The sequence below is a fragment of the Scyliorhinus torazame genome, chromosome 11, assembly GCF_047496885.1.
Source record: "Scyliorhinus torazame isolate Kashiwa2021f chromosome 11, sScyTor2.1, whole genome shotgun sequence".
In the NCBI taxonomy this organism is placed as follows: Eukaryota; Metazoa; Chordata; class Chondrichthyes; order Carcharhiniformes; family Scyliorhinidae; genus Scyliorhinus; species Scyliorhinus torazame.
Genome location: NC_092717.1, coordinates 244,740,014 through 244,762,981, shown reverse-complemented (window position 1 = coordinate 244,762,981; position 22,968 = coordinate 244,740,014). Strand labels below are relative to the sequence as shown.

The following is a 22,968-nucleotide window of genomic DNA, read 5'->3' as shown; positions in this document are numbered from 1 at the left end:
TTTGCACCTTCCCCAGTGCCTCTACACCCTTTCTTTGCAATATGGAGATCGGAACAGTGCGCTTCAGGTGTGCTCCAACTAAGATCCGATGCAAGTTTAACATTAAGTCCGCTGGTCATAATATCGACCCTATTGCTGCCTTGCGTGGGATCAGACACCTCACCTCAAACTGGGGCTCGAGCCCTGATCTTCCTGATCCAATGGTGGGGGCGGCCAGTAGGGGAAGGCGGCTGATAATCTCACTGGACCAGAAATCCAGGCGTTCCGGCCTAACGCTCTGGCAACACGAGTTCAAGTCCCACCACGAGCAGCTGGTGGGACTTCAATTCAACCCATAAAATCTGGAATTAAAAGCGAGCCTCTGTAATGAAGCCACTCTCACAATTGTTGCTGAAAAACCCATCTGGGTCAGTAACGCCCTTTCCCTTACCCGGTCTGGGCCGACACGTGAATCCAGACCCACTGCAATGAGGTTGACTGTTAACAGCCCCTCTGAAATGGGCCAGCAAACCACGGGTTTCAGGGGTGATTAGGGATGGACAACAGACGCTGGCCCAGCCAGCGATGCCCATATCCCCATGGAAAGAATAAAGAAACAAGGTCCAGTCGATGTCAAGGATAAACTCACTGAATGGTCTGGGGAGCTCTCACAACTATAAACATGAGAGTTCTCCATTCCGTCAAATCACTTTGGTAGTTGAGTCCTGCAAGAGATGTAAACTTTCTTTTCAATTAATTTTAATTCAATTAAAACCTTTATTTTGAAGATTGGTTGAATGCAATTTATTTATTTTAGGCATGTTGTTTGTTTGTACAAGTGTCTAACGTCATGAGTTCTCTATGCTTAAAACGAAGATCCTGAGGGGACTTGACAACGTGGATGCGAGGGGACATAAGGGGGGGCAATTCTTCGGCCGCGTTGCGCTGGGCGTAAATCCCGCTATGTCCGGGAGCCTAGCGGGAGAGGCCCAAAGCAGGATCTGCGCGAGTGCCAAACAACGCCCGATGCTCCCGGCCCTGCTCCGGCTGGTGTGATCCGAGTTCACACCCGCACAGGGCCTGAACCAGACCAGCAAATCAAAATGAGCATTTACATATTGAGGAGTGGCTTTGAGCAGAATTCTCCCGGCTCCCGCTACTCCCCCACCCGTCGGCGCAAGGTGGAGCCGCCGCCAATCACGACCGGTCTCCTCAGCGCGGGCGCTGGTTCCAGGGACTCGGGGGAAATCGGGCGCTAATCACATTTAAAATGAGCCAAGTGGCCCCCTTAAATATGTAAATCCGGATCTCGCCCAGCGAGGGAGGGATCCAGATCGTGACAACTCATGAGATGGCGTTAGATCTCGCTAGGCGTTTGGAGCGTCGCAAATGTAGTGAGAGGCCTCGCACGAGATTTAACGGACTCATCGAGTCACCGAGTCAGGCGCGGCGAGACCGTTCGATCGCGCCGCTAGCGTCTCATTTCAGAGGACAGTTACCAGTCAACCACATTGCGGTGGGTATGGAGTCAGGCAGAGGTCAAACCAAGTAAGGATGGTGGATTTCTTCCCCTCCCTAAAGGGCGTCAGCAAATCAGATGGGGGCTTCAGGCCAATCAATCGTAGCTTCCTGGTCACCATCACGTCCAGATTTTATTGATTGAATTTCAATTCCTCTAACTGCTGCGGTGGGATTTGAACCCGTGTCGCCAGGACGTTAGTCTGCCCCATTGGATTACCTGCCCAATGATATTGCTCCTGTGGCATCATCGACTGCAATTTCCTCTTGTTGTCTATTCCTCGCTGTGTACACTCCGCTCTCAGACTAACACCTCCAGGAGGTTTGATTCTCCTGGCTCTCTCTTTGTCCAGTGCCGCACATCTTTGGGGCGGCACGGTAGCACAGTGGTTAGCACTGTTGCTTCACAGCTCCAGGGGCCCGGGTTCGATTCCCGCCTGTGTCTGTGCGGAGTCTGCACGTTCTCCCCGTGTCTGCGTGGGTTTCCTCCGGGCGCTCCGGTTTCCTCCCACAAGTCCCGAAAGACGTGCTTGTTGGGTGAATTGGACATTCTGAATTCTCCCTCTGTGTGCCCGAACAGGCGCCGGAGTGTGGCGACTGGGGGCTTTTCACAGTAACTTCATTGCGGTGTTAATGTAAGCCGACTTGTGAGAATAAAGATTGTTATTATTATTATTTGCCCGCCCATTAATCCCAGCTTCTCTCGCAGAGAATTTCCACAATCCTCACCTTATCGACTAAATTTTCTACCAGGCCTACTGATGTTTCCCTCACGGCGCAGCCTGCTGTCCAGTTTTGTTTTGATCCAGCTGGGTGAAAGTTGACGTTCCACCCCAAAAGGGAATTCGACAAATACTTCACCAGGACAAGAGATGTGGAGTGGGGCTAATTGGGTCGTTCTTTCAAGGAGCTAGCACACACACGATGGACCGAATGGTCACCTCCTAGGCTGCCTGGTTGTAGCTCTGATACGAATTGAAGGAAGCGGCCACGGAGAACAGGAAAGTTAATAGCGGGAGCGTTAAAGGTTCCTCCTGATACAAAACTTACATCACCCAGTAAAAACAACATGGGAGCAACCACTGTGAAACTGGAGTGTGATAACAGCCCGTCTGTTCTGTGAAATTCAATTAATTAAGATTAATTGTTTTAATGCTTTCCTCATACATATCCTCAAATAATATCGTAAATCTACGCAAAATAAGTCATTTAATTTAATCTATTTATTGGTGCACACATCCACCGTTTGGAAATCCTTCAATAATAAGTTGATGCAATGTCCCCTAGCCATCATAGTCATAGAGTTTCAACAGCACGGAACCAGGCTCTTCCGCCCAGCCATCAAGCCCCATGCTAATCCCATTTTCCAGCACTTGGCCCTAAGCCTTGTATTTCTCTTTTCAAAAAAAATAAATTTAGAGTACCCAATTCTTTTTTTTCCCAATTAAGGGGCAATTTGGCGTGGCCAATCCACCTAACCTGCACATAGGACATAGAAGAGAGAAAATACAGCACAAAACAGGCCCTTCGGCCCACCATGTTGTGCCGAACCTTTGTCCTAGATGAAGAATAAATTAATCTACACCCCATCATTTTACCGTAATCCATGTACCTATCCAATAGCCGCTTGAAGGTCCCGAATGTTTCCGACTCAACTACTTCCACAGGCAGTGCATTCCATGCCCTCACTACTCTCTGGGTACAGAACCTACCTCTGACACCCCCCTATATCTTCCACCATTCACCTTAAATTTATGTCCCCTTGTAATGGTTTGTTCCACCCGGGGAGAAAGTCTCTGACTGTCTACTCTATCTATTCCCCTGATCATCTTATAAACCTCTAACAAGTCTCCGTTCTAATGGGAAAAGGCCTAGCACCCTCAACCTTTCCTCGTAAGACCTACTCTCCATTCCAGGCAACATCCTGGTAAATCTCCTTTGCACCTTTCCCAAAGCTTCCACATCCTTCCTAAAATGAGGCGGCCGGAACTGCACACAGTACTCCAAATGTGGCCTTACCAAGGTTTTGTAGAGTTGCATCATCACCTCACGGCTCTTAAATTCAATCCCTCTGTTAATGAACCCTAGCACACCATAGGCCTTCTTCACAGCTCTATCCACTTGAGTGGCAACTTTCAAAGATCTATGAACATAGACCCCAAGATCTCTCTGCTCCTCCACATTGCCAAGAACCCTACCGTTAATCCTGTATTCCGCATTCATATTTGTCCTTCCAAAATGGACAACCTCACACTTTTCAGGGTTAAACTCCATCTGCCACTTCTCAGCCCAGCTCTGCTTCTCTGTCTCTTTGCAGCCGACAACAGTCCTCCTCACTATCCACAACCCCACCAATCTTCATATCGTCTGCAAATTTACTGACCCACCCTTCAACTCCCTCATCCAAGTCATTAATGAAAATCACAAACAGCAGAGGACCGAGAACTGATCCCTGTGGTGCGCCACTGGTAACTGGGATCCAGGCTGAATATTTGCCATCCACCACCACTCTCTGACTTTTATCGGTGAGCCAGTTCGTAATCCAACTGGCCAAATGTCCCACTATCCCATGCCTCCTTACTTTCTGCATAAGCCTACCATGGGGAACCTCATCAAATGCCTTACTAAAATCCATGTACACTACATCCACTGCTTTACCTTCATCCATGTGCTTGGTCACCTCCTCAAAGAATTCAATAAGACTTGTGAGGCAAGACCTACCCCTCACAAATCCATGCTGACTATCCCTAATCAAGCAGTGTCTTTCCAGGTGCTCAGAAATCCTATCCTTCAGTACCCTTTCCATTACCACCAAAGTAAGAATAACTGGCCTGTAATTGCCAGGGTTACCCCTATTCCCTTATTTGAACAGGGGCACGACATTCGCCACTCTCCAATCCCCTGGTACCACCCCTGTTGACAGTGAGGACGAAAAGATCATTGCCAACGGCTCTGCAATTTCATCTCTTGCTTCCCATAGAATCCTTGGATATATCCCGTCAGGCCCGGGGGACTTGTCTATCCTCAAGTTTTTCAAAACGCCCAACACATCTTCCTTCCTAACAAGTATTTCCTCGAGCTTACAAGTCTGTTTCACACTGTCCTCTCCAACAATATGGCCCCTCTCATTTGTAAATACTGAAGAAAAGAACTCGTTCAAGACCTCTCCTAGCTCTCCAGACTCAATACACAATCTCCCGCTACTGTCTTTGATCGGACCTACCCTCGCTCTAGTCATTCTCATATTTCTCACATATGTGTAAAAGGCCTTGGGGTTTTCCTTGATCCTACCCTCCAAAGATTGTTTATGCCCTCTCTTAGCTCTCCTAATCCCTTTCTTCAGTTCCCTCCTGGCTATCTTGTATCCCTCCAGCACCCTGTCTGAACCTTGTTTCCTCAGCCTTACATAAGTCTCCTTTTTCCCCTTAACAAGACATTCAACCTCTCTTGTCAACCACGGTTCCCTCACTCGACCATCTCTTCCCTGCCTGACAGGGACATACATATCAAGGACACGTAGCACCTGTTCCTTGAACAAGTTCCACATTTCAATTGTGTCCTTCCCTGACAGCCTATGTTCCCAACTTATGCACTTCAATTCTTGTCTGACAACATCGTATTTACCCTTCCCCCAATTGTAAACCTTGCCCTGTTGCACGCACCTATCCCTCTCCATTACTATAGTGAAAGTCACAGAATTGTGGTCACTATCTCCAAAATGCTCCCCCCCATCTTTGGGTTGTGGGGGTGAGACCCACGCAGTCACGGGGAGAACGTGTAAACTCCATACGGACAGTGAGCCGAGGCTGGGATTCGAACCCGGGTCCTTGGCGCCGTGATACTGCGGCATTTCAAGTGCTTCTCTGAACACTTCTTAATTGTTGTGAGGGTTCCCGCTTTCCTCTGGGTGAAAACGTTGTTCCTCAAATTCTCTTTATACCCACTGCCCCTTATCTTCAATCTATGCCCCTGGGTTATTCGCCCCTCCGCTAAGGGGAAATATTTCTTCCTGTCATAGAATCAGAGAATTTACAGTGCAGAAGGAGGCCATTCGGCCCATCGAGTCTGCACACCCTATCTATGTCCCTCATAATTTTGTACACCTCAATCAGCAACCCCCCCCCCCCCCCCCGCCCCCACACCCTTCTCTGCTCCAGGGAAAACAACCCCAGCCTATCCAGTGTCTCTCCATAGCTGAAACGCTCCAGCCCAGGCAACATCCAGGTGAATCTCCTCTGCACTCTCTCCAGTGCAATCACTTCCTTCCTATAGTGTGGCGACCAGAACTGCACACAGTACTCTAGCTGTGACCTAACCAGTGTTTTATACAGCTCCATCATAACCTCCCTGCTCTCATATCGGCTAATAAAAGGCAGCACGGTGGTGCAGTGGTTAGCACTGCTGCCTCACGGCGCCGAGGTCCCAGGTTCGATCCCGGCTCTGGGTCACTGGCCGTGTGGAGTTTGCACATTCTCCCCGTGTTTGCGTGGGTTTCGCCCCCACAATCCAAAAACAAAATATTGGCTAATAAAGGCAAGGCTCCCATATGCCTTCTTAACCACATTATCTATCTGCCCTGCTGTCTTTAGAGATGTGTGGACCTGCACACCAAGTTCCTTCTGGTCCTCTGCAATTCTTGCAGTCCGACGGCTCATGGTGTATTCCCTTTGCCTTGTTAATCCCCAAAATGCATCACCCCACACTTTACAGGGTTAAATCCCATTTGCCAGTGTTCCGCCCAACTGACCAGCTCGTCTATATCGTCCTGTAATCTAACGTTCCCTCCTCACTATTTATCACACCACCAATTTTCATGCCATCTGTGAACTTCATAGAATTTTATCATAGAATTTACAGTGCAGAAGGAGGCCATTCGGCCCATCGAGTCTGCACCAGCCTTTACAAAGAGCACCCTACTCAAGCCCACGTATCTACGGGCACGGGTAGCACAGTGGTTAGCACCGTGGCTTCACAACGCCAGGGTCCCAGGTTCGATTCCCGGCTTGGGTCACTGACTGTGCGGAGTCTGCACGTTCTCCCCTTGTCTGCGTGGGTTTCCTCCGGGCGCTCCGGTTTCCTCCCACAGTCCAAAGACGTGCAGGTTAGGTGGATTGGCCGTGCTAAATTGCCCTTAGTGACCAAAAAAAAAGGTTACGAGGGGTCATTGGGTTACGGGGATAGGGTTGAAGTGAGGGCTTAAGTGGGACGGTGCAGACTCGATGGGCCGAATGGCCTCCTTCTGCACTGTATGTTCTATGTACTCTATTCCCGTAACCCAGTAACCTCCACTTAACCTTTTTTTTGGACACTAAGGGCAATTTAGCATGGCCAATCCACCATACCTGCACATCTTTGGACTGTGGGAGGAAACCGGAGCACCCGGAGGAAACCCACGCAGACGCGGGGAGAACGTGTAGACCCCGCACAGACAGTGACCCAAGACGAGAATCGAGCCTGAGACCCTGGAGCTGTGAAGCAACTATGCTACCGTGCTGCCCTTACTGATCAAACTTACTGATCAAACCCCAAACAGGTGGAGAAGGTAGTCAAGAAGGCATACGGCATGCTTGCCTTCATTGGTCGGGACATTGAGTATAAGAATTGGCAAGTCATGTTGCAGCAGTATAGAACCTGAGGCCACACTTGGAGTATAGTGTTCAATTCTGGTCGCCACACTACCAGAAGGATGTGGAGGCTTTAGAGAGGGTGCAGAAGAGATTTACCAGAATGTTGCCTGGTATGGAGGGCATTAGCTATGAGGAGCGGTTGAATAAACTCGGTTTGTTCTCACTGGAATGACGGAGGTTGAGGGGCGACCTGATAGAGGTCTACAAAATTATGAGGGTCATAGACAGAGTGGATAGTCAGAGGCTTTTCCCCGGGGTAGAGGGGTCAATTACTAGGGGGCATAGGTTTAAGGTGCGAGGGGCAAGGTTTAGAGGAGATGTACGAGGCAAGTTTTTTACGCAGAGGGTAGTGGGTGCCTGGAACTCGCTACCGGAGGAGGTGGTGGAAGCAGGGACGATAGTGACATTTAAGGGGCATCTTGACAAATACATGAATAGGATGGGAATAGAGGGATACGGACCCAGGAAGTGTAGAAGATTGTAGTTTAGTCGGGCAGCATGGTCGGCACGGGCTTGTCGGGCCGAATGGCCTGTTCCTGTGCTGTACATTTCTTTGTTCTTTGTTCACCCCCACATTCACATCCAGATCATTCATGTACACTACAAACAGCCAGGGGCCCCGCACCGTTCCCTGCGGAACACCACTGGACATAGGTTTCCAGTCACAAGAACAACTTTCACCCTCTGCCCCCTGCCACTGAGCTAATTTTGGATCCAATCACTTCCGTGCTGAAACAATTCCTCGATTTGTTCAAGACAAGATCAGAGTTTGTACATGACACTGACACTATTTATCAATTGCCCTTTGAGTAACTTTTTAAAAATGTACTCTTTAATTGGACATGGGCAGTGCTGGCGAGGTCAACATTTATAGCCCGTCCCTAATTGCCCTTGAGAAGTTTTTTAAAAAAAATTTTTTCGGGTACCCAATTCTTTTGTGTCATCTGCAAACTTGGCAATCATGCCCCCCACATGTAAGTCTAAATCATTAGTATGTACAGCAAACAGCAAGAGCCCCATCACGGAGCCCTTTGGGACACCACTGGGAAGCAACCCCTCCAATTCCACCCTCTTGAGCACCCCCAGTTTCTATAGCGTCACCATTGGCAGAAATATTACAGCACTTTTCAGTTTGCGCACGACATTGAGGGGGGGGGGGGGGCTCAGTCAGATCAAACAAACAGCTCCCTCTGCTCAATTGCAACTTTCGGTCTCCCCTGAAGACCAAAATGGCCGATAATGCCGCCACCTAGCCTGTTGAGATTGTTCCCCTGGGGGGGCACACAAGGTTAAGAGGAGATTTAAGGTCATTGGCAAAAGAACCAGCGGCGACATGAGGAGAAACAATTTAACACAGCGAGGCCGTTGTGATCTGGAAGGCGCTGCCTGAAAGAGGGCGGGCGAGGGAAGCAGATTCAATAGGAACCTTCAAAAGGAAATTGGATAAATACCGGGAGGGAAAAGAATTGCAGTGCAGCTGAGCAAAGAATAGAAAGTGGGGCTGATTGAATAGCTCTTTCAAAGAACTCACTGCCATCCTCCCAACGCAATATCCCAGAATTTCCCGGAATGGGTTGTCCCATGCTGGGCCCCCGTACGTTTAACCCGTTCCCACATCCCTTCGAGCACCTTTGTGCCATGGATTGCCCCCTAGGGGTGTGAGGGAAACTGGGACCTCGGTGACCATGGGAACAAGAGTGGGCCATTCTGCCCATCAGCCTCTTCCACCGTTCTGAGTAGACACTCCGATATCGGAGGTTAGAAGAATGAGGGGTTGATCGGATTGAAGGATTCCACGGGGCTGGATTCTTCCGCCCCGCCCGCCGCAAGATCGGCATGGGCGGAGCGCGGGCCATGTAAAGGTCCCTTGACCTCGGGCGGGAATGTCCAGTATCCGGCGGGAGAATGAAATGAAAAAAATCCCGCCTTAACAGGATGTTTTCTCACCTCGAAGAGTCTAGAACTGGGGCTTGAAAAGAAGGGGTTTAAGATGGAGTTGAGGATGTGCAGGTTCGGTGGATTGGCCATGCTAAATTGCCCTCAAGTGTCCAAAAAGGTTAGGTGGTGTTACTGGGATAGGGTGGAGGTGTGGGCTTAGGTAGGGTGCTCTTTCCGAGGGCTGGTGCAGACCCGATGGGCCGAATGGCCTCCGTCAGCACTGTAGATTCTATGAATCTCTTCTCTCAGAGGGTTAACCGTTTGGAATTCTGAGTATATTCCAGGCTGAGCTCGGTAGGTTTCTGATCTACAAGGGAGTGAAGGACGACGGGGAGCAAGCTGGAGAGTGGCGTTAAGGCCACAATTAGATTATCCGTGAGGTTACTGAATGGCGAAGCAGGCCGAGGAGCCCAATAGCCTACTCCCAGTCCCGTTTCATATGCTCACTGGCACCACAGCCGATCTGTTTTTCAACCCCATTCACCTGCCTCGGCCCCATATCCCGCCAAATCCATGGCGAGCAGAATGTTTACCCCTCCCAGGTTTAAAAGTATTAAATACCCAGCTGGGGTCTACCCCTTATTTTGCAGGACAGAGTTCAATAATTTTACCGCCTCTCGCGTGGTGGGACCAACAGACCATCTCCTCAACCAGCAGATTCAAGGAACTGAGGAAGAACCGGCAGCGAAGAAAAAGGAAATTGGGTGAATTTGAGTCAAATTAGACCCAGAAAGAGAAATAACAAGTTTGCGGATGGCACGAAGGTTGGCGGAGTTGCTAATAGTGCCAAGGATTGTCAGAGGATACAGCAGGATATAGATAGATTGGAGACTTGGGCACAGAAAAGGCAGGTGGAGTTTAATCCGGACAAATACGAGGCATTTTGGAGGACCAAATCTAGGTCTGAATTAAATGGCAGAACCCTGAGGAACATTAACATCGAGGGATCTGGGCGTGCAGGTCCACAGTTCCCTTATGGCAACACAGGTGGCCAAGGTGATTAAGAAGGCATATGGCATGCTTGCCTTCATCAGCCGGGGCACGGAGTACAGTAGTTGGGGAATCATGTTGCAGCTGTATAAAACCCTGGTTAGGCCACATCTGGAGTATTGCGGGCAGTTGTGGTCGCCACATTATCAGAAGGACATGGAAGCTTTGGAGAGAGTGCTAGGAAGGTTCACCAGGATGTTGCCCGGTCTCGAGGCTGTTCGCTATGAGGAGAGGTTGAATAAACTAGGATTGTTTTCACTGGAAAGACAGAGGCTGAGGGGAGACCTGATAGAGGTCTACACAATTATGAGAGGGATAGACAGGGTGGATAGTCAGAGGCTTTTTCCAAGGGTGGAAGTGTCAATTACAAGGGGGCACAGGTTCAAGGTGAGAGGGGGAAAGTTTAAGGGAGATGTGCGGGGTACGTTTTTCACGCAGAGAGTGGTGGGTGCCTGGAACGCGCTGCCAGAGGGTGTGGTGGAAGCAGGCACATTAGCAACATTTAAGAGGCATCTGGATGGGTACATGAATAGGGAGGAAATAGAGGGATACGGACCGAGTAAGGGCAGGAGGTAAGTTTCTAGATAGGGTATCATGATCGGCCGAAGGCCTGTTCCTGTGCTGTACTTTTCCTTGCTCTTTGTTCTTCTTTGTAAAGAGAGGGTAAGAAAGGGAAAGGAAAATTAAGAAAATAAAATTTAAATTTGACATTTTTTAAATCTCCCACCAACTCACCACCTGAACAAAAGAGTCGCTATATTTATCATGCTCACTTTCAGGGTCAGAGAAGTTGATTAACAGCCATTAGCAATTAGCCCACCATTAAAAGGGTGCTTACACTGTTAATTACCTGACTTAACTTACTGTGACAAATTTAATAGGCAATTAATATGCAAATGCCGTAACTTCAAGAAACCCAGAGTGGTGGTGGTGGGGGGAGGGGTGGTGGGGGGAGGGGGGGGGTGATGGTGGGGGGAGGGATGGTGGGGGGAGGGGGGGGCAGTCGCACAATGGTTATATTACTGGCCCAGTGATGCTGAGGCCTGGGCTAATGATCTACAGATACACGTGCAAATCCCACGAGGCCGCTGGGGGAATTTTAATTCAATGCGCTAAATAACCCCCCCCCCCCCCCCCCGCATCTGTCGTGAGGGAGGCCGGGTTCAATTCCCGGCAGGGAGTTTATCACAATTTGGCTTCCTCCTGTGGCCTAGTGGTGAAGGTCACTGAACTGCCAAACCACCAACCTCGAGCATTGCTCTGGGGTCCCTGGTTCGAACCCCACCATGGTAGATGGTTTCAATAAACAAAAACCCATCCAGTTATCACTAATGTCCTTTGGGAAGGAAATCTGCCACCTGAACCTGGTCTAGCCTACATGTGACTCAATGTAAGGAAGGCAGTGACGTAGTGTACTGTCGCTGGAGTAATAATCCAGAGACCCGGGGTAATGCTCTGGGGACCCAGGGGATCGAACCCCACCATGGCTGATGGCGAAATTTGAAGTCAATAAATATCTGGAATTAAACCGTGAAACCATTGTAAACTGTCGTAAAAACCCGCCGGGTTCACTAATGGCCGTTAGGGAGGGAAGTCTGCCATCCTTGCCTTATCTGGCCTACACGTGACTCCAGGCCCAAGCCATTCAGTTCAAGGGAAATCAGGGATGGGCAACAAATGCTGGCCCAGCCGGGGATTTCCACATCCCATGGATGAATTGAAAGAAATACCCACAGCAACAGTGGGTGACCCGACCAAGCCCCGCAGCTGTATTGTGTCCAGCACATGGGGATGAGCTGGACATAAAGTAAAAATAAGTTCCCGATGAGATTACCAGTGGAGGGGAGGAGCAAAGCGATTTGCGAGTCATGGGATCTCTCTTCTTCATCCCAAGTTGCTGACACCTGGGGCGCGATTCTCCGACCCCCCCACCGGGTCGGAGAATCGCCGGGGGCCGGCGTGAATCCCGCCCCCGCCGTGTCCCGAATTCTCGGCCACCAGAGAATCGGCGGGGGCGGGAATCGCGCCGCGCCGGTCGGCGGGCCCACCCCCGGCGATTCTCCGGTCCGCGATGGGCCGAGGTCCCGCCGCTGTCAACCCACGCCAGCTGGCGTGGATTGAAGCACCTTTCGAACGGCGGGACAAGGCGGCGCGGGCGTACTCCGGGGTCCTGGGGGGGGGGTGGGTGCGGGGCGATCTGGCCCTCCACTGCGCATGCGCGGGGATGCCGTGAGCGGCCGCTGACGCTCCCGCGCATGCGGCGCCCGGAAAAGTAATTTCCGCGCCAGCTGGCGGGGCACCAAAGGCCTTTCCCGCCAGCTGGCGGGGCGGAAATCACTGCGGCGCGGGGCCTAGCCCCTCAAGGTGAGGGCTCGGCCCCCCAAGATGCGGAGAATTCCGCACCTTTGGGGCGGCGCGATGCCGGACTGATTCACGCCGTTTTTGGCGCCGGTCGGCGGACATGGCGCCGATTGCGGAGAATCCCGCCCCTGATGTCTCAGCACGTGCGGGTCCAGCCAGTTCAATCACTTCAACCTTAAAATCGAGCAGCGACAGCGGGGTGCTGAAACTGAAATGCCACTTCTGCCGCCTGGGCCTTGGGAAATGTGTGCAAAAACACACTAGGAATGGAAAATAAATAAGCCTGCTCAATTTAACACGAGTTAAATGCACGGCAAGCAAATGCAAAGGTGTGTTAAATTGACGGGTTGTGAATTGGCTGGACTTTCAAACAACAAATCCCTTCATCTGATGCTGAGCGTGCGGGAAGCACAGCTTGAGCTGGTATTACGAAGCTGGGAAGACTGCAGCTGACTAACTTTTCCTGAAGTTGAAGCACAGAATAAGTTTTGGCACAAAAATAACAACATTGGGATATGTTTATGTCAAAAAATAACGTGGGGGTTGCACTGTGCGATTTAACTATGTGTTTGCTGCAAAACACTTGTCCCTTTACAGAGGCACTTCAAAAGCCTAAAGAATAAATCATTCAGCAAAAACAACATGATTCATCTCGTCCAGGTCCTTGCAATCAAGTGACTATTAAAGTGCAGCAGAATAAAGTTCCCTCCCAACTTGTTCAGTGCCTGGCTTTTTAATTCCGACAAATCCCACACACTGGCCCCCACTGCAAATACCTTTCGATTGTTTTAAACAAACGCAATTATCCCAATTCCCCTGACATCACTTAATAATTGAAGCACTAAAAAGGCAGCAGAAATTCCAGTGTTTGGTGGTCAGGAGGGAAGACGGAGAGGGGGGGGGGGGGGGGGGGGATTGCCTAGATTCCATCTGGGGAGCATCAGATGGGATTAAGGCTGCCATTGTGCCAATGGAATCTGAGCTGCACATTATTTGTAAGTTCAAGAGGTGGTCCACCATCTCTTCCTCTTGCTGCAGGGTTTGCGGCCAGATTTCCTTTTTCAAATAAAAACCAGCTCTTTCTGGCGTCTGGAAGCAAAAGCAACGAGTGAGGAACTGGAAACAGGAAGACATGATCATGGAGAAAAGGGTGTGCAGACACAGAACACTCACACACTTACACGGAGTCAGTCTCTCACACAGAGACATACGCAGCCACACACACAGATACACTCAGAGATAGTCATACTCAGACAGTGAGATACATACAAGGCACACACTCAGGGGTACACAGATAGAAATGTACACATACACACGACGCAGCGATATACACAGACAAACTTTATGCAGCGATATACACGGACACACAATAACAAACATGAAGCACACACAAAAACATACACACACGCAAAACACTGGGAGCTACATGAACACACACACGCGCAAACACATGTACGCACATATGTGCATGCACACACCCTTACACAGATACACAGAGATGCGCGCACACACATTTGCCAGCACAAGCAGACGGACAGATGCTAAATATGAAAATGAACCTTTCTGCCAGCCACACGTTCCACAGCAAACTTGTCCTCCCACCTGCATAATGCCCGTGTTGAAGCAACTGCAGCAGGACGACTTCATAGCTTTGAGCTGCAATGTGAAATCCAAACACTGGTGACATCTGGAATGAATTCTTCCCCAATCAGAAAGGCTTTTGCATTGTTGAGAAGCTGTTAATAACCCCAAGCCAAGTCACTCACACGCTCACACAAAGACACATACATTTTTTTTTTTTACCTAACGTCTAATACCCAGCATCCGCCTCATGCCAGCGATGCTAAACTGTCTCGTCAAAGTTTATCCACAGGAAACAGATAAGGTTTCAGCTCTTCCCCGGGTGTGCAACTTGGCGCCAACATCCATGGGGCCTTCACGCAGAAATGTGGCAAGAATGAGAGGTGACAAGTGTCACTCTTGTGTGGCCCAGGTGGTGAGTAAGGTCCTAGTACTAACAGAGGAGACATTACAATATTAGTGGATAAGTGCAGCTGTTTGTCGACTAGATTCAGTTGCTAATGGCTTCCAGAGATTCCACGCCAACGCATTAAAGTAAAGTGTGTGAACAGTGCGAGGATGAAAGTAACAAAGACTCTGGAGAAATCAGCGAGATGCTACGGCTTGCCTGATTCGTATCCAAGTAGACAGCAATGACCAGCCTTGTGCAGCCTGTGTAAATAAAAGAGGTCCTTATTTCCGATCTCTGCTGGCAGCTCTCCCTACAGCCGTCTCTGTGCCAAAGGGGATACAGGGGTTTTGAACTACACCCAGCCAGCTGGAGGGACTGTCTGTCTACCCAGCAAACCTGCCTGAACATCCTCCTAGCAACAGGCGGCCATTGTCTGCGAGGGAAAGATCCAGCCCAGGGTCGCCCTCCACCCTTCTCCCCCCCAACCACTCCCCCCCCCCCCCCCCCCCCCCCGCCAGAGCAGGAAGCAGTGCTCGGAAATACACCTGCATGCACCTGTGCGCGAGTGAGAGAGAGTGAGTGAGTGAGAGAGAGAGAGAGAGCGCAGAAAACCAGGCAAAAGACAAGCGAGGCGAGGTGACGAGACTATGTATTTATGCAGCAAGTTTGTCATCTGGAAGGAGCTGGCTGCAAGCAGGTCCAACAGTAACTTTCAAAAAGGAAGTTGGATAAATAGCTGAGAAGGAAAATATTTGCATAGCTATGGGAAAAGAGCAGGGGGGGGGGGGGGGGGATTGACCGGATAGCTCTTCCGAAGGCAACACAGCACTCCTGGAGGCCATTCACTCCATCGTGCATGTAGCAGAAACTATCCAAGCTGGGACCGGAGGCTGAGAGGCAGGGGGAGGCTGTTCAGCCCCTCCGCTCTATTCCGTGGGCTGATCTCTATCCGAACTCCATTTCCCCGCCTCAGCGACATATCTATTACTACCCCTGGCTAGCAGTTGATCTCAGATTTGAAATTATTAAATTGAGATAGTAGGGACAGCCCTAGAGGGGGGGAATTCCATCACGTTTCGCATGAACAACAGGACCAACCACCAACGGCGGAGTTTATCGTTTTCCTCCATGGTCTCCACAGCCTCCTGCAGACCACCCGCACTCCACTAACCTCAGCCGCCTGCCCATCTCCAATTGCCATTGCTCCACCTTCGGCAGCCGTGCCTTCAGCCCCAGGTTCCGGAATTCCCTCCCCACACCACCCAACCCCCCTATCCCGCTCTCCCCCTCCACAATGCTCCTTAAAGCCCACTTGTGTCCGGGTTTTTGGTCGCATGACCTAGTCTCACATCACCTTCTGGGCGGCCCTGTGGCACAGTGGTTAGCACTGCTGTCTCACCGCGCCGGGGCCCCAGGTTCAATTCTGGTCTCGGGTGACTGTGCGGAGTTCTCCCCGTGTCTGCGTGGGCTTCCTCCGGGTGCTCCGGTTTCCTCCCACAGCCCAAAGATGTGCAGGTTAGGTGCATAGGCTACGCTAAATCGCCCATTAGTGTGCAAAGATGTGCAGCTTAGGTGGGGTTACGGGGGTCGGGTGGGGGTGTGGCTGCCTGGTTGTAAACAAAAGGAATGCATAACAACCACAATTAACCAAATTCCGGAACAGAAGCAATGACGGCATTTTTATTGAAACCTGTTGAATAGAAGTTGAGCTTCATTGGAAGTGTACGTAACAGGAGGCGGCCATTCGCTCCATCGTGCACATGCCGTCTCTTTTGGAAACAGTTATCCAATTAAGAGGCAGGCCACGGCATAGAGGTAAGTCAGTGGATTAGTGATCCAGAGACCCAGGTTAACATTCTGGCGGACGCAGGTTCGAATCCCACATGAGACCAGGTGAATTCAACAAATAAATCTGGAATATAAAAGGTGGTCTCAACAATGCTGACCATGAAACCATTGTCGATCGTCGCAAAAGCCCATCTGGCTCACTAACGTTCCTTTAGGGAAGGAAATCTGCCGTCCTTACCTGGTCTGGCCTACAAGTGACTCCAGGCCCACAGCAATGTGGTTGGCTCTTAACTGCCCCTCTGAAATGGCCGAGTGAGACGCTCCGTTCAAGGGCAATTAGGGATGGGCAACAGCTAGGCCAGCCAGTGACGCCCACATCCCAATAACAAAAAGGGTGGCGCGGTGGCACAGCGGTAAGCACTGGGACGCAGTGGTTAGCACTGGGACTGTGGCGCTGAGGGCCCGGGTTCGAATCCTGGCCCCGGGTCACTGTCCGTGTGGAGTTTGCGCATTCTCCCCGTATCTGCGTGGGTTTCGACCTCACAACCCAAAGATGTGCCGGGCTAGGTGGATTGGCCACGATAAAATTGCCCCTTAATTGGAAAAAAAATAATTGGGCACTCGAAATTTATATTTTTAAAAAATAAAGAAAAGAAAGTCCCACTCCTCGGAATCATAGAATCAAACAGGACCGAGGCTCTTGGGCCTATCAAGACTGCGCAGACAAACAAAAAACTACTCTAATCTACACTAATCCCACTTCCCAGTACTTGGCCCATAGCCGTGAATGTTATGACATTCCAAGTGGGCAGCCAAGTACTTTTTACCGGTTGTGAGGTTTCCTGCCTTAACTACCCTCCCAGGCCACGAATTCCCCATTCCCACCCTCCTCTGGGTGAAAACACTTTTCCTCAAATCCCCTCTGTGCTTTCCTTTTCAAGGGGCGGCACGGTAGCACAGTGGTTAGCACTGCTGCCTCAGTGCCAGGGACCTTGGTTCGATTCCCGGCTTGGGTCGCTGTCTGTGTGGAGTCCGCACCTTCTCCCCGTGTCTGCGTGGGTTTCCTCCGGGTGCTCCGGTTTCCTCCCACAAGTCCTGAAAGACATGCTGTTAGGTGAATTGGACTTTCTGAATTCTCCCTCTGTGTCACCGAACAGGCACCGGAGTATGGCGACTAGGGGCTTTATACAGTAACTTCACTGCAGCATTCATAGAATCATAGAATTTACAGTGCAGAAGGAGGCCATTCAGCCCATTGAGTCTGCACTGGCCCTTGGAAAGAGCACCCTACTTAAGCCCCATGCCTCCACCCTATCCCCCTTTATCCCGATAACCCAGTCACCCCACCTAAAGTTAATGTAACCTACCTGTTGTCGTGTTGTTCATCCTGAGGTAACACGGACTGCACACGATGCAGTTAACTGATCAAGTATACACCAAACATGGGCGTTGGTTCAATATAAGATTTATTGAACTTCAGTAACGAAGCATACAGCTGCCTGTGGGTTGACTCTCTATTACTCAAAGTAAACCAACTCTAACTATCTAGACCAGGCTAGCTCTGATCCACGTGTAGAAGGTGTTGAATGATTTGTACACCCTGACTGTCACTACAGCTATCACCAGTGGAAAGAGGAGCGGAACCTGCTGATGGTGTCCAGGCCCCTCTCCTCTTAGTGCCAGTGCAAAACATGCCCCCTTCCAAAAAAACGACTCAGTGCGGGAAGAACGAGATCAGATTCGGGACGCAACAGGTGGCGCGACGAAACAACATTTAGTCACGTTTGGGGGGGGGGGGGGGGGGGGAATTCCGACCCATAACACCACGACCATGGTTACTGTTGTAAATTTCACAACAATTTGTTTCGTACAGAGCGCAGGGAAACCGAAACCTGTTCCACTGACGGAACATTCCGGGTGCTGAATGCAATCTGACGGCCCGCCCTGGGACGGCAGGCGTAATGGAACGTAGGTTATCCACGAGGCGGCTCGATCTCCACCAGCACTGTACACTCGGACAGTTAGAGATTGTAGATTCACACAGAAGAGGCCATTCAGCCCATCGTGACTGCGCTGGCTCTTTTGTAAGAGTTATCCAATTAGTCCCACTCCCACCCCGCGTACCCTTTCATCCAATTCTGGTTTGAAAGTTTCTGTTGAATCTACGGGGCTGTTTAGCACAGGGCTAAATCGCTGGCTTTGAAAGCAGGCCAGCAGCACGGTTCAATACCCGTAACAGCCTTCCCGAACAGGCGCCGGAATGTGGCGACTAGGGGCTTTTCACAGTAACTTCATTTGAAGCCTACTTGCGACAATAAGTGATTTTCATTTCACTTCCCCGCCCTTTCAGGCAACGCCTTCCGGATCACAATAACTGGCTGTGTAAAAACAAATTTTCAACTCCATCGCCCAGGCCGTTTCTTTAATTCTTCGGGCTAATTAACTATCGGTGGAAACAGTTCCTTCGGCAGCACGGTGGTGCAGTGGTTAGCACTGCTGCCTCACGGTGCCGATGTCCCAGGTTCGATCCCGGCTCTGGGTCACTGTCCGTGCGGAGTTTGCACATCCTCCCCGTGTCTGCGTGGGTTTCACCCCACAACCTAAGATGTGCAGGTTAGGTGGATTGGCCAAGCTAAATTGCCCTTAATTGGAAAGAATGAATTGGGTACTCTAAATTTAAAAAAAAAAGAAAGAGCTCCTTCTTATTTTCTTTCTTAATACCACGTAAACTTGAAAATTCAGTACAAAATCCATTCCTGGTTTGAGGACACAGCCATTTTAAAATTACCGTTTGAACTATTAAGGGTATTTGTACAGAGCTAAATAATTAACTGGGCTAACCCTATCCGCCTCCTCAATGTGCTGCTCTCCTCAAGTGGCGGGCATGATGGGCGGAATCTTACTGAGGCGTTGGGGGTCTCGCTGCCGGCTAGAGAACTGGCAAGCGACGGACACCACCAGTCTGCAGGGAGGCCGGGCGAACCACAAGCCAATCAGGCAGTAGCGTGGCCAGCAGTGGGCCTTCCCCTCTAATCAAGGCCCCACGGGCGGAGGTCTCGCCAACGAGAGCTGCCAGCCAATCAGGGGGTGCCAGCTCTGGTGCCCGGCAACGCCATTGGGGCGGGTGCAGCAGCTGCTGGAAGAACAGGCACCGGAGTCCCAGGATCGCGGAGGTAACAGGTGCATGAGGGTGGTTGATGTGTGTCGCCTCAGCGGGGGCCCCTCCTGTAGACGACACGAAGATGAGTGGTAAAGCAAAAGGTGCAGAGGATACTGGAAGTCTGCAGAGGGATTTGGATTGGTTAAGTGAATGGGCTAGGGTCTGGCAGATGGAATACAATGTTGACAAATGTGAGGTTATCCATTTTGGTAGGAATAACAGCGAAAGGGATTATTATTTAAATGATAAAATATTAAAACATGATGCTGTGCAGAGAGACCTGGGTGTGCTAGTGCATGAGTCGCAAAAAGTTGGTTTTCAGGTGCAACAGGTGATTAAGGCGGCAAATGGAATTTTGACCTTCATTGCTAGAGGGATGGAGTTTAAGACTAGGGAGGTTATGCTGCAATTGTATAAGGTGTTAGTGAGGCCACACCTGGAGTATTGTGTTCAGTTTTGGTCTCCTTACTTGAGAAAGGACGTACTGGCGCTAGAGGGTGTGCAGAGGAGATTCACTAGGTTAATCCCAGAGTTGAAGGGGTTGGATTACGAGGAGAGGTTGAGTAGACTGGGACAGTACTCGTTGGAATTTAGAAGGATGAGGGGGAGATCTTAAAGAAACATATAAAATTATGAAGGGAATAGATAGGATAGATGCGGGGAGGTTGTTTCCACTGGCGGGTGAAAGCAGAACTAGGGGGCATAGCCTCAAAATAAGGGGAAGTAGATTTAGGACTGAGTTTAGGAGGAACTTCTTCACCCAAAGGGTTGTGAATCTATGGAATTCCTTGCCCAGTGAAGCAGTAGAGGCTCCTTCATTAAATGTTTTTAAGATAAAGATAGTTTTTTGAAGAATAAAGGGGTTAAGGGTTATGGTGTTCGGGCCGGAAAGTGGAGCTGAGTCCACAAAAGATCAGCCATGATCTCATTGAATGGTGGAGCAGGCTCGAGGGGCCAGATGGCCGACTCCTGCTCCTAGTTCTCATGTTCTTACGTTCCTTACAGCAGAGAAAGTTACGGGAAGACCCAACGGAGTTGTTTTTCTAAAAAGAAGATTTGAAATAATTGGCAAACGAACAAGGAGGCAAAGGAGATGAAATTTCTGCTCAAGAGGATTCTCCGGATCTGAAACACACTAACTGACAGGGTGGTGGAATCAGATTGCAGGGGAACTTTCAGAAGGTTACATACTTGAAGATAATTTATTTGTTGGGCTATAGGGAAGAGCCGGTGAGTGGGATTAAATTGGACAGCTTTTTTCCAAAGACTGGCGCAGGAGTGTAGACCAAATGGCCACCTTCTCTACTGTACGACTTTATGGTTCTAAGACAGAGCAGGGGTGCAGTACATCGAGTCATCCTTAGTAAAGGCTAGAAATACAATCTGTATGCTTCGATAACGTCACTGGGTTTGCAATCCAGAGGCCCAGGCAAATCCTCTGGGGACACGGGTTCAAATCCCAGCACGGCAGCTGGTGGAATCAGAATTCAATTAATAAATCTGGCACTGAAAGCGAGCCATGAAACCATTGTCCATTGTTGTCAAAACCCGTCTGGGTAACGAAAGCCCTTTAGGGAAGGAAATCTGCCGCCCTCACCTGGGTTGGCCTCCAGAATCAGTGAGGGAGCAAGGGGATAAGGCAGGGAAGTGGAGTTGAGGGTTATCATTTCAGATCAGTCACGATCACTTGAATGGCGGATCAGGCTCGATGGGCCGAAAGGCCACGTCGGCTCCCACGTCTTATGGTCTTACAGGTGACTCGAAATCCACAGCAATGATTTTTTTTATTCGGTCACGGGACGTGGGCATCGCAGGCTGTGCCAGCATTTATTGCCCATCCCTAATTGCCCTAGGGGCGGGCAGTTAAAAGTCAACCACATTGCTGTGAGTCTGGAGTCACGTGTAGGCCAGACCGGGTAAGGACGGCAGATTTCCTTCCCGAAAGGGCATTAACGAACCAGATGGGTTTTTACGACAATCGGCAATGGTTTCGCGGTCATCATTCGACTTTTAATTCCAGACTTTTATTGAATTCAAATTTCACCACCAGCAGTGGTGGGATTCGAACCGGGGTCCCAAAACAGTTCTCTGGGTCGCTAGTCCAGTGGCAATACCACTCCGCCACCACCGCCCCGTGGTTGACTCTTAACTCTCCCTCTGAAATGGCCCTCGCAAGCCACCCGGCGCAAGGGCAATTAGGGATGGGCAAAAAGTGCTGCCCCAGCGACGCCCACATCCCATCAACTAACAAATTGAAAACTTGGCATCACGTTGCACAGGTCTGGTTCCATGCAATATTCATGGCGGGGGGAGGGGTCATTGGAGACTGTTGGTGTTTAACTCCTGTAGTGCCATCACTCACGGTGGAACAGGAATAATGCGGGCTAGTAACCAACAAGTTTCCCAGCACTCTGATACTGAGGTACTGGCTCAATTGTTGCCAGTGTAACAATAGCTTGGTACAGTTCCAGAAGACCAGACTGCCAATCCTTCCCCATCGCTTCCAACACTCCTCTGAGACTTTCACACATCACTGCTCGAGACCTTGCAAGGATGAAATACCGGCTCGGCCGCCTCCACTAGACTGCAGAACCCTTCCTGAAATATCTAGGGTCTGATTACATCTATAAGCTTCTCTCACAGGGTCAGAGCACACAGGATGACTAGTTTTGCAAGGAGTAAAAAGCCTCTGCATTGCTGTCAGAGAATGGGCTTGCTGCCCAGAGCCCCATAGATCCCAGATACAGTTTCGCACCTGAGGGGATGGAAGAAATTCTCAACTTTTGAAGTGAAACCTCAGCTGAATAAATCATCCTTTCAAACCTCTCGCCACGCTCTACCCCCCCCCCCCCCCCTCCTCCTCCACAACCACGATATTGACATCCAAGACACTCCCCCAGACTATCAGCGGGACCCCTCACGCACAATAATCTGGCTCCGTTATTTGGGGTTATCAAGTTGTCAAGGGGCCTGAATGAGCATCTTAGTAACAGCAAGAGTTTGTCTCTATCTGTTCATTCGATTGAACCATCAGAAAGAGTAACATGGGAGAGAGAGAGAGGAGAGAGAGAGAGAGAGAGATGGTGAGAGAGAGAGAGGGAGAGGGAGGGAGAGGGAGGAAAAGGCAGACAGAACAAAGCCTTTCACCACCTCAGGATGTCACAAAGCGTTTTACAGACATTAAAGTACTTTTGTAGTCATCGATTTCATGTGGAAATGAGGGAGATTAAAAACACAGCAAGATTGGATTAGCAAGACAGGAACACCAGGCATTGGCTAACGGCACTTCTGCGTCTCACCAGCTAATATTTAGTCCTTGGAGACTTGTCTCTTCATTCTAAATCGGAACACATCTGAGACACCCGAAAATAGTTCAGGCAGCTGGAGGAATTTGATGCCTCGAGGCTCCAGGGATCTGTTGGCACGATAAGATTCATTCAAGGACACTTGCCCTTCCGAACAATACTGGGATAATCTCAACCTGCGGAAAGGTGGGCCTGGCTGACCCCACCAGAAACAATGGAGTTTGCGAAGCCTCGGGTCACCAGGACGGGACGGGGTTCCGGGAAAGGGGAGCGCACGGAATTCAGTGATCACGGGCAGATAGTGTGGAGAATATCAGGCTTGACCCACGT

General features: G+C 50.2%; 1 protein-coding gene across 4 annotated transcripts in view; it reads right to left on the bottom strand.

The window, feature by feature from the left end:
- Window positions 1-22,968, bottom strand: part of znf521 (zinc finger protein 521) — a 693,072-nt gene that overhangs the window by 378,059 nt on the left and 292,045 nt on the right. The window lies entirely within an intron of this gene.